At 53.9% G+C, this 9,447-nt stretch overlaps 1 long non-coding RNA gene across 1 annotated transcript; it reads right to left on the bottom strand.

Annotated features, from left to right (window-relative positions):
* Nucleotides 1-1,062: 1,062 nt before the first annotated feature.
* LOC106146670 lies at nucleotides 1,063-7,933 on the bottom strand. The gene is made up of 3 exons (XR_001231214.1): nucleotides 7,310-7,933; nucleotides 4,152-4,427; nucleotides 1,063-1,536 (listed from the first exon to the last, which is right to left on the bottom strand). It is a non-coding gene; the product is annotated as an uncharacterized LOC106146670 (long non-coding RNA).
* Between the last annotated feature and the right edge of the window lie 1,514 nt (nucleotides 7,934-9,447).

Here is a 9,447-nt window from a genome sequence, read left to right as displayed (position 1 = left end):
CATCTGGGGGTGGGGAAAGGGCTGCGGGAGCCTCAGCGGGCCTTGCTTGACAGGTAATGGGAGAAAGGCTGAGGGGGCCTTGTAGAGGTCGCCCGCTCAGTCCTGAACACCCAGCTGGAAAGTGTAAGTGCAGCGGGGAGGGACGGAGGGAATGTGAAACAGAGAAAGGAAGGTGCATTTTCTAGAGCCTTCCATGAGGAAAGGGAACAAAGGCAGCAAGGCTGAGCGGGAAAGGGGCGCAGACGCCACCCAGCTGCTGTCAGAGCGGGAGGAGTTGACACAGCAATGGCCGGGTAGAGAAGCAAACCCAGCAGCTGACTCGCCCACCTGTGGCATCTGAGGGTGTGGAAATAACCCGGGCACCGCTGGGCCATCTCCCTGTGCCTCCAGTGACCATCGGGGATGCAGAGTGACTCCCAAGACACCCCTCCTCTAGACAGAGATGGTGAGTGACACCCTTGCTCACTGACTATGGCCCTGAATGGCTAACAGGCGGATTGCGTCAGTGAGCTCCCTGACGCACCTCTGCTCCGCACTTAAAGCTACTACTCCATATGTGCGGTTGGTGTCTGCCTTCCTGCGCTCACAGAGTGTAAAGTGAGACAGACTCTGGACTGGGCACTGTGCCCACGGCAGGATGGTCGCCCTGCCCAGTCTCACTTGGTTCCTGTGTCTCCTTGGCCCCCTTGTCGCCATTTTCCTCCTCCTCCTCTTGGGCCAGTGCTTGTTTGATTTGTTCAGTTGTCTCTTCCAGACTGCAGCAGTCACATTGTGCATGGTCACGGGTGTCCCAACCACACCACATTGGCGCTGAAAGTGAGAGCCGGCCATTTGGTTTCCGTGTTCAGACAGTCAAGGGTTGGTGCCCCCCCAGGGGGCAGGGCCACTGCTCCTGATAGGGCAAGTGAGTTCATTGAGAAAGGCACTCACAAGAAAACCGAACAGGCAGGAATGAACAAAGCTTTATTGGAGCCGGCTGACAGACAGTCTCTAACCAGGAGCCAATCTGGGTCTCACCTTAAGTACATTTTAGGTTTCTATAGTAACCATTACCTCATTTTTGGGAATCTTACAAGAATGTCAGAATTATCTCAAAGTTTACTTCTCCCAGAAGGTCAGACAACAGAATTCCACATGACCATGGCAGTTTAACTTTTAGCCCACTTCCCAATTTGTCCTGTTTGTTCTGTTCCCATTTTATGGCTGTGTTCCGCTCTGAGTTCATAACTAACCAAGGTGACTGGGACGAAGTATAGCTTAAGTGAACTTTAAGTGACTTCTCTTAATATGAAGTTAAAAACAGAAAATGGAGTCTCTCTTGCCCTATCATCCCTCACCATTCTGCAGCCGCTCTAGAAGATGGACCATCACCTCTCAGCTCCCCTGAAGACTAAGCAGGCTGGAGCCCCTAGAGGGGCGGGGGGCTGGCAGGATGTGTGAGCAGTGCCTGAGAGCAGAGGGGCGGGCAGCTGCACCGCTGGAGACAAGAGGGGGTGTGAATGAGGCTGCTGGTCACCCACGGTGGCGGCTGTATTCCTGCAGATGAGAAAGTGGGGTGGGGTGGGGAGGCAAACTGGATGAGCCGGTGCAAGCGAAGATGCCACAGATCTGACCAAGAGCCGACCCCAAGTATTATTATACCCACCCTGCAGTGCATTTTCATAGTACATTCTCCTCCTGGAGAGGGGGACGCAGCATATTTCTGCAGCACATGTTGGGCCATGTGCAAACTCACCCCTACATGGTAACTGAACCCACCCTGTCCAGAGATCCCAACCCTTCTAGACAAAACCCATGGATAGTGACATCCTTTGGGAACTCCTGAAGTGAAATGCATCTTTTGTTTAGCACTATTTTCTCAAGTAGCTGGTTGTTATGGAGTTGCCCACTTATCTCTTTCCTGGGGTTGCCTATAAGTCAGTCAGCATGTTTCTTTCCTGTCATAAACTTTCATTTCATTCTCCCTTTAAAATCAGTTAATGGCTGGGGATATAGCTCAGCAGCACAAGCGCTTGCCTGGCAAGCACAAGGTCCTGAGTTCAACTCCTGGTACCAAAAAAAAAAACCACACAAAACAATAGTCTATATAAAAATCAGTTAATGATTTCTGGCACAGTGGTACTTGCCTCTATCCCCACCTCTCGGGATCCTCAGGCAGGAGGATCGCCATAGTTGGAGGCTAGCCTGAACTACAGAGCAAGACTCTGTCTCAAAAAGAATTAGCTGTTATTTGATTTCCATGTAATATGATGCTTCCCAAGTTCACTGGTGGCAGAGGGACTTTTGAACTTGCACTCTTCTTTCCAGAAGAGTACCCAACAGCAGCACCTGTGTTTCAAGGCCAATATTTCCACCCTAACGTGGACAGGCTGGGAGGGTCATTGGATGCTCTGAAAGATGAGAGCACTCCCAGCACTGCAGACCCGCATGGTCCTGCTCCGATCGGAGCTGTGCTCAGGGCTCCTGGTCCGTAGGATCCCCAGCGAGGGTGTGGGGAGCAGAGGGAGACCGAGAAAGCCCGGCCACCGGCACAGCTGGGCGTGGACTGAGCCCCATACCAAGGATGCTCAGCCTCATCCCATCCTCCCGCTGCGCCACTTTCCGTGCTCTGCCAAGACTCCCGCTCCCTGGTTGCACTTAGTGGGCGCAGTTGAAGGAACATTGCACAATAAAGACCCGGACACTCCGTCCTTGGGTGACTGAAAGCACGTTAGCAAATCTGTCTTGTCCTGTCCTGCTGTGAAACTCACACAGGTGCAGAAGCACCGCCTGCTTTGCTGTGAAACTTTGGGAGACAGTGGCTGTCTGCTGCTGTCCTGTCCCCCGTCACACTGTGAGGACAAAGCCCAGTGAATGAAGGCCATTGTTAGTGTCAGTTACAGGGGAATGGGTAAAACTCAGCTTTATTTTCCTTTTTTCCCCCACAGAGAATGTAGCTTTATGTTAATTTTGTGGCCCTCTTTTCCCCTTTTTATGGTGAACTAACTGCCCTGGTTAGCAGCAACTATTTGGCCCTTTGAACATGCTCTCAGGCCAAATCTGACTTTATTTAGATGATGCAGATAGACAAGTTTCTCTGAGCCAAGATGGGAACATTACACAAACGTCACAGCCTCACTGGTAACACTGTGACTTGGTTGTCATGTGTAGCCCCACCTGCAGTTCCAAAAAGGCTTTGTGACCTTTTTGTATGGTTCACTGAGGAACATCTGTCAGTCGTTTGTTGTAGTAAAAATGTTTTTGTGATTCCCCTTGCCTTTGTACGGTTTATCGCACTGTTTTGTCTTATATTCCTAATACAACAATCATTTAAAAATCGAGACACCAATGGGACATTCTGTTTGGTCTTCACCGTCCAACATACTGAATGACATGAGGTGGGTTTTGCTAGTTTGTTCCTCTCGCCCAATTTCAATGTATTACCAGAGGGAGTAGTTTTTATAAACTGGCCCTGCGCATGCACAAAGCGTCAGTAACTGACCTTCTGTTTTTCACTTCCTAGAAACTTGAAATAAATGTGCTCACACTGTCCGATTGCCACAGTGTTTGAACATTGCTGTGCAGGACAGGCACTGCCAGTGACACGGTCATAACAGATGTACAAGGATTCCACCTGTGCCACATTTTTGCCCCAAATTTTAGTTATGACCTTTCTCTTGGTTCTCTAAAAACACGTGTGAACCACTGGTGTGTGTGATTAGCTTATGACTAAGAAAAAGATGAATGCAGCCTCTCCAGCTCTCCATGAGCAGCACGTATGGGTTCCTAACATTCACAAGGGAATATTTTGCTAAGAGAATCTCATATTATGTTCCAGTGCTTGTTCTCTCTCTGCAGAGCACCAAACCCCACCAGCCAATAGCAAAACACAACCGAAGCTGCCCCACCTATATCCTTGCCACTCCAATTGTGTAACAGAAGCACAGAGTTCTGACCTGGTCCTTCCACCTGCAGGGACACACACCCTCTCCATGCCCACACAGAGGCGGCTCCTCGTAAATGGGGCGCTGTTTGGAGGAACCTCTGTGTGGGGCACGGAGAGTCCACTGAGCTGCACACGCTCATCAGGGGACCATGGTCCCCCAGCAATCAATACCTGCTCCCCACTTGGCAGCCCCAGCCCTTAGGAGCTAAGTGCTGTCCCCACTCACCCAAAGGCAAACCCATGGCCCCTATATACTCATTCTTCTTGGACAAGTGTCACTCGAGGCTTGTCTGAGCAACATGCCATGGAACGACGGGCAGGTGACTGTCAGCACACCTAGGAGCCTGGATTAAGGCCGGCCTCACAGGATGGGTATCAAGCTGATGTGATTATCAGGGCTCACGGCTGCCCACGGTGGCCACTCATGGCTGCAGGACAGTGGGTGGACCTCCATGTTCCAGGGTGGCTGGGTGAAGAGGGGGACCCAGGATACTGTTCAATCCTGTTGCCAAAGAACAATATTATACCAATTCAAAGATCATAATTGGCTTTATTTGTAATTCTAGAATCAGAGGGCTTCATTCTATCAGGAAGGACAGATCTGATGGCTGAGCAGAGGAAGCTGTTTTTATAGCTAGAGAAAGGCAAGGAAGAACAAAAGGGCAGAAAGGTCATGTCAGAGTGACTTTGCTTGCAAGGCAGGGAAAGGGAGACACAATAGTAGGAAACACTGGGTTCATTTAAGTCTCCTTTGTGGCGAAAGGAAACCTGCCTGGGTGGGCAGCTTGCTGCTGCCCCTGTCCTGATTTTTCTGATGGTTCTACAGCTCACAGACCATGTCCCGAAGCCAGGGCACCAGCGTAGGAACTGGGAGAGGCGATGTAATTCTGTCCCTAGCAGGAATGAGAAGTACACACACACTAAACATAACCAACGCCCAAAGGCTCAGGGCACCAGCGTAGGAACTGGGAGAGGCGATGTAATTCTGTCCCTAGCAGGAATGAGAAGTACACACACACTAAACATAACCAACGTCCAAAGGCTCTGGAGAATGTATTCCCAACACCAAGGTCCACGCTCACAGAAACGCCAACCTTGGCATTCTGCTTCCTCAAACCTGGTGCATGAAACAGCCACAAGGTGTCCTTTCTGGATCCTGGGGAGGTTGGGGTGATCCTCCCAATGGTCTCCCAGCTCCTCATGGCTCCTGGTCACACAGCTAGACAGGGCCGGAAGTTCCCAGGAGGCATTGGGACCAAGCTATCTCCATTAGGAAAACGTGGGTACATTAGCACTGACTTTCAAAATTAAGACCAGTGGTAAAGTGTTCCCTGCCACACACTGGCCCTGGTCCTGACTGGGTGGCTCTTAGTAGATCTAACTCTTTGATCAACTTCACAGAAGTGCCAGCATTCAGTACCTTGGACCCATCTGACCATCTGAAATAGTTCCTTACTGAAATCTCCATCTGACTGGGCAACTGAGAGGACTGGGATAGGGATAGGGACCCCCACCGCCCCCAGGTGCACAGATTTCTACTTCCAAGGGCAAAGTGCAGGCTGCGCTTACAGCTCCACTCTTCCCCGTCTGGATCCTTCCAGGCATCTGTGGTGCCAGGTGGCGGCAGCTGTCGTTTAGGCAGAGGAGTGAGAAAAGAGGCGAATGGCCGCCCTGAGACGTTGGGTCACAACTCCAGCACTGGAAAGGCTGCCTGGACCCGGCTGGGTCACACTTTCACAGCCCGAGCACCTCCAAGCTCATGTGCAGTACACAGCAGCACCTAGGTCCACAGGCTCCCAGCTTTGGCAGGAAGCTGGGGCAGCGCAGGTCAATGGACCTCAGCATTTTGTGGAAGTAGGAGTGTGCAGTACTCGCCACCACCTCTCCTCGGTATCAGGACACTGGGATGGTTTTGAGGTGACCGTCACCTCCCCCGTCAGTCCTCTTCTCATGTCCTTCCCAGATTCCCAGATCCTCATGCTCCAGGGCCCCTCTGGCTCCCCAGGCTCCTCCACTTGGCCCAGAGCACCCCTCTGTCCTGTGGCTGAGTACTGTCCCCTGCGTGGCTGGCTCCCCATTCCCACACCCCAGCACCCAGCATGGACCTATCAGGGTGCTCAGCGTTCCTCGAACAACGCAAGGAAGGACAGTTGGGAGGAAGAGAGGCAGGCAGGACGGTGCTTTCCCTGGGCAGACCCTTCCCCTGTAAGGGGACTTCTCACAACGCAGCGCCGCTTTCCCAGTGTGAAGACCCTGGTAGCTGACCCCTGGAAGACCCTGGCAGCTGATCCCTGGAGCCCTGATCCTGGAACCCTGATCCTGGAGAGGCCGCCCCACCTCCAGCAAGGCTGTAAACGCTGATGCTGGGCTGCCCTCCCACCCCGTACATGAAGACCTGCCCAGACCCCGAGGTCCCCAGCCCAGCCGTCCAGTGCTCCCCGAAGCTGTGCCAGCTCACAGGCTCTCAGCTCCTGTCCCTCCCGCAGGCTCTGTTGCGCCCAGGACAGAGGACAGGCAACGTCCTGGCGGTGACCTTGAGGACAGAGAAGCAGCCCGCAGCACCTGGGCCCCTCCAAACTGCGGGCGCGAACACAGATCTGGACTCTGGTGAGGCGGACGCAGGGACCCCCTTCCCCCCTGGGGGGTCGGCGTACTGAGGAAGGAGGACACGGTACCGGAGCACACAGGCCGCTTGCAGCCCAGGGGCCGCTGGGCGGGGGCTCGGACGCCTCCCTCCCGGAGCAGGGTGCCCTGCTTCGCATCCTTCCAGCCTCTAGGCCCGCACCGGAAACCCAGTCGGTGCTCTAGCGGCGGCTCAGCCTGGGACCGCAGGGAGCTCCGCAGCCGCGGGGCACGGCCACTTTGCTCCCGGATCCGCCCGCCCCGCCCCGGGATTAAATCATTCGCGGATTCCCAGTTTGTCCCGAGTTTCCTTTCTGAGACCCCGAGAGGGGAATTCGAAACTGAAACCGAAGCTGATGGAAGAGATAGGGAGGAGGGGGAGAAGCGGGAGGAGGGGGAGAAGGGAAGGGAGAGAGGCAGACCCAATGGCCCGGGAAGCACGCGCCCCAGCCCGGCCCCCTCCGCAGCTCGCCATCCCATACTCCCACACCCATCCCCCGTATCCCACCCTACCTCCCTTCCTCCACCCTCGCCCCTATATCCCCACATGCACCCCCCACGCGCTCACCCTACACCTTACAAGCTCACCCCCTATCCCCCTCCCCACCCCCTCCCCCTCCCCTAGGAGCACAGTGTAGACAGAACTAGTGTTCAGATTCGCCATGTTCTAGAGACCCACACTCAGAAGTGCCTGGAACAGTGGAGCCCCGGGAAAGGAGCCCACATTTGCGACCTGGCGCTGACCCCTGAGCCAGCCCTCACCTGGTGGCAGAGGCCAAGACCCACACAGGCCCGTGCTCCTTGGGGTCCGAGGGGGAGGGGGCTGGGGCTGACGGCCTGCCCAGAGGGCAGTGCGTGAGCCAGGGCTCCAGCCAGCAAGGCCCTGGGCTGGAGGACGCGATGGAAGGAGTCAGCGCTCAGCTTGAGAGAGGGACCAGACTGCCCAAGTTCTGCACACGGAGGGCATGGCCTTGAAGAAGTGGGTGTGGGTGCAGGAGGCTGGGCAGGGCATCTATACCATGCCAGCACTTTGGACCAACGCTGTCCCCACTGTGGGACACTCCTGCAGGTTTTCAGCAGGGTGCCAAGCAAGGCGTGGTGGCGCACACCTGTCATCCCAGCACTCAGGGAGGCTGAGGCAGGAGGATCACAAGTTCCAGCCTAGCACTGGCAACTTCAGGACTTACAAAGAGCATGTCTCACAATTTTAAAAATTAAAAGCAGTCAGTGTGAAGGTGGTGGATTCAGTTTCTGGTACCACACACACAAATCAGATAAAGATAAAACTCAGCAGGGTGCCAGCCTCCCCTGAGGTTTGGGAGGACCCTATGCAGACTGCCTGGGAGAGGTGGGCTTCACCGGAGATTTCCATTGGTGGTCACATCCCTCAAGCCAGGTCGTCTCCAGAGCTGCAGCAGTCTTAACTGGGATCGGGCCTGTGGGACCAGAGGCACCGGAGCCAGGCTGTGACAGAGGAGACCCGGCAGCCCGGCCTCGGGCCAGGACAGCCCTGAAGAGAGACCAGGAGCAAGCGCCTCATCATCAGTCCAGGTGGCAGGTTGCGAGCTGCCCCTTGATTTGAGCATGGGGAGAAGAGGGCAGACTTAGCGGGTAACCCTGGTGGGGCCATACCTGTCCCCTTCCCATTGCCAACCCTGCTCCTTGGCCTCAATCTATTGGTCTATGAAATGGGTTTGATGAGCTTACAGGCGGCTGGGGGAGTGGACCTTGAAAACCTAGGACAATGTGATTTTTCTGCACTTTCTTAATCATTTGCTATAGATATGATCTCCACAACCTTGTGGTTTGAACTTCAGCTCAAAGGGTGCTGGTTAGGTCCAGGGCCCCTATACAGTTTTGGCTATTGGTAAGGGGTTGGAAAGTCTGAAAGTTGAGCTGGGCATAGTGGCTCGAGCCTGCAACCTTAGCACCTGGGAGGCTTAGGCAGGAGGATCATTGCCAGTTTGAGGCCAGTCTGGACTACATACTGAGACCCTATCTCAAAACAAACAAACAAAAAAGTCATCACCTAAGGGGAAAACAGAGACCTGCTTCTCTCTGCAGGAGGTACACACAGCCTACTTTATTGCACAAGAGCAAGAACATGGTCAGGGCTCTCTACGGGGATGAGGAAAGAGAAGAATCCTGGGCCCTTCACTGCTGCACATGAGAAACAGAGTTTTTCCTTTTAAGCCAGGCACCTAAAAGCCGTTAAAAGCCGTTCTGGATTCGAACCAAGACTCTTCACCTGCGTCTGCAGATCCCTGACAGGTAACTAAACACAGAACCCAACTTTCATTTTATATTTTTTGTTGCTGTAAAAATCCCAGCTCTGCAAGGTTATTCATCCCTGAATTTACATGCTCTCAGCCCCTTCAGATTGAAGACAGAAGATGGGAGATTGCCAGGCTTCAACTATGCGTCTTTGTACTCAACCTGAGGTTACCAGGGAACAAAACCACCCCTCCAGCCTTGAGTCCGGAGCTGTGTCACCAGGACTGAGATAACGACCCATCCGAACTCAGCCCACCGGCTACCCTGAGAAGCAGGCCTCCTGCCCTTGTGAGTGAGTCAGGCTGAAGCCCTGGACCAGAGCTCACCTGCTGCGGCTTCTTAAGCTGCAGTCCTTCCCTGTCTTCCCTCTAACTTTCCAATGAAAGCTTTGTCCTGTAAAATGACGCTTCGTGTTCATCTCCAGTATTACTAAGCTTCTGGGGAGAGTAGCATTGGTGAGTGAATGCAAGAGCATCCTTCAGGCTGACTTGATAACGTGCTAAGAGCTCATTGGAAGCAGCTAGGAGGGTATCACTGTCACACTCAGAAACCAGCTTGTGCCCCTCAGGGTGCTGCCAGAATGTGCAACTATTAGAAGGGACCAGGTCCCACAATGGGGGGGTCAG

The sequence above is a fragment of the Chinchilla lanigera genome, unplaced genomic scaffold, assembly GCF_000276665.1.
Source record: "Chinchilla lanigera isolate Chin_1 unplaced genomic scaffold, ChiLan1.0 scaffold00006, whole genome shotgun sequence".
NCBI classification, from domain to species: domain Eukaryota; kingdom Metazoa; phylum Chordata; class Mammalia; order Rodentia; family Chinchillidae; genus Chinchilla; species Chinchilla lanigera.
This window is presented reverse-complemented; position numbering and strand designations above follow the sequence as displayed.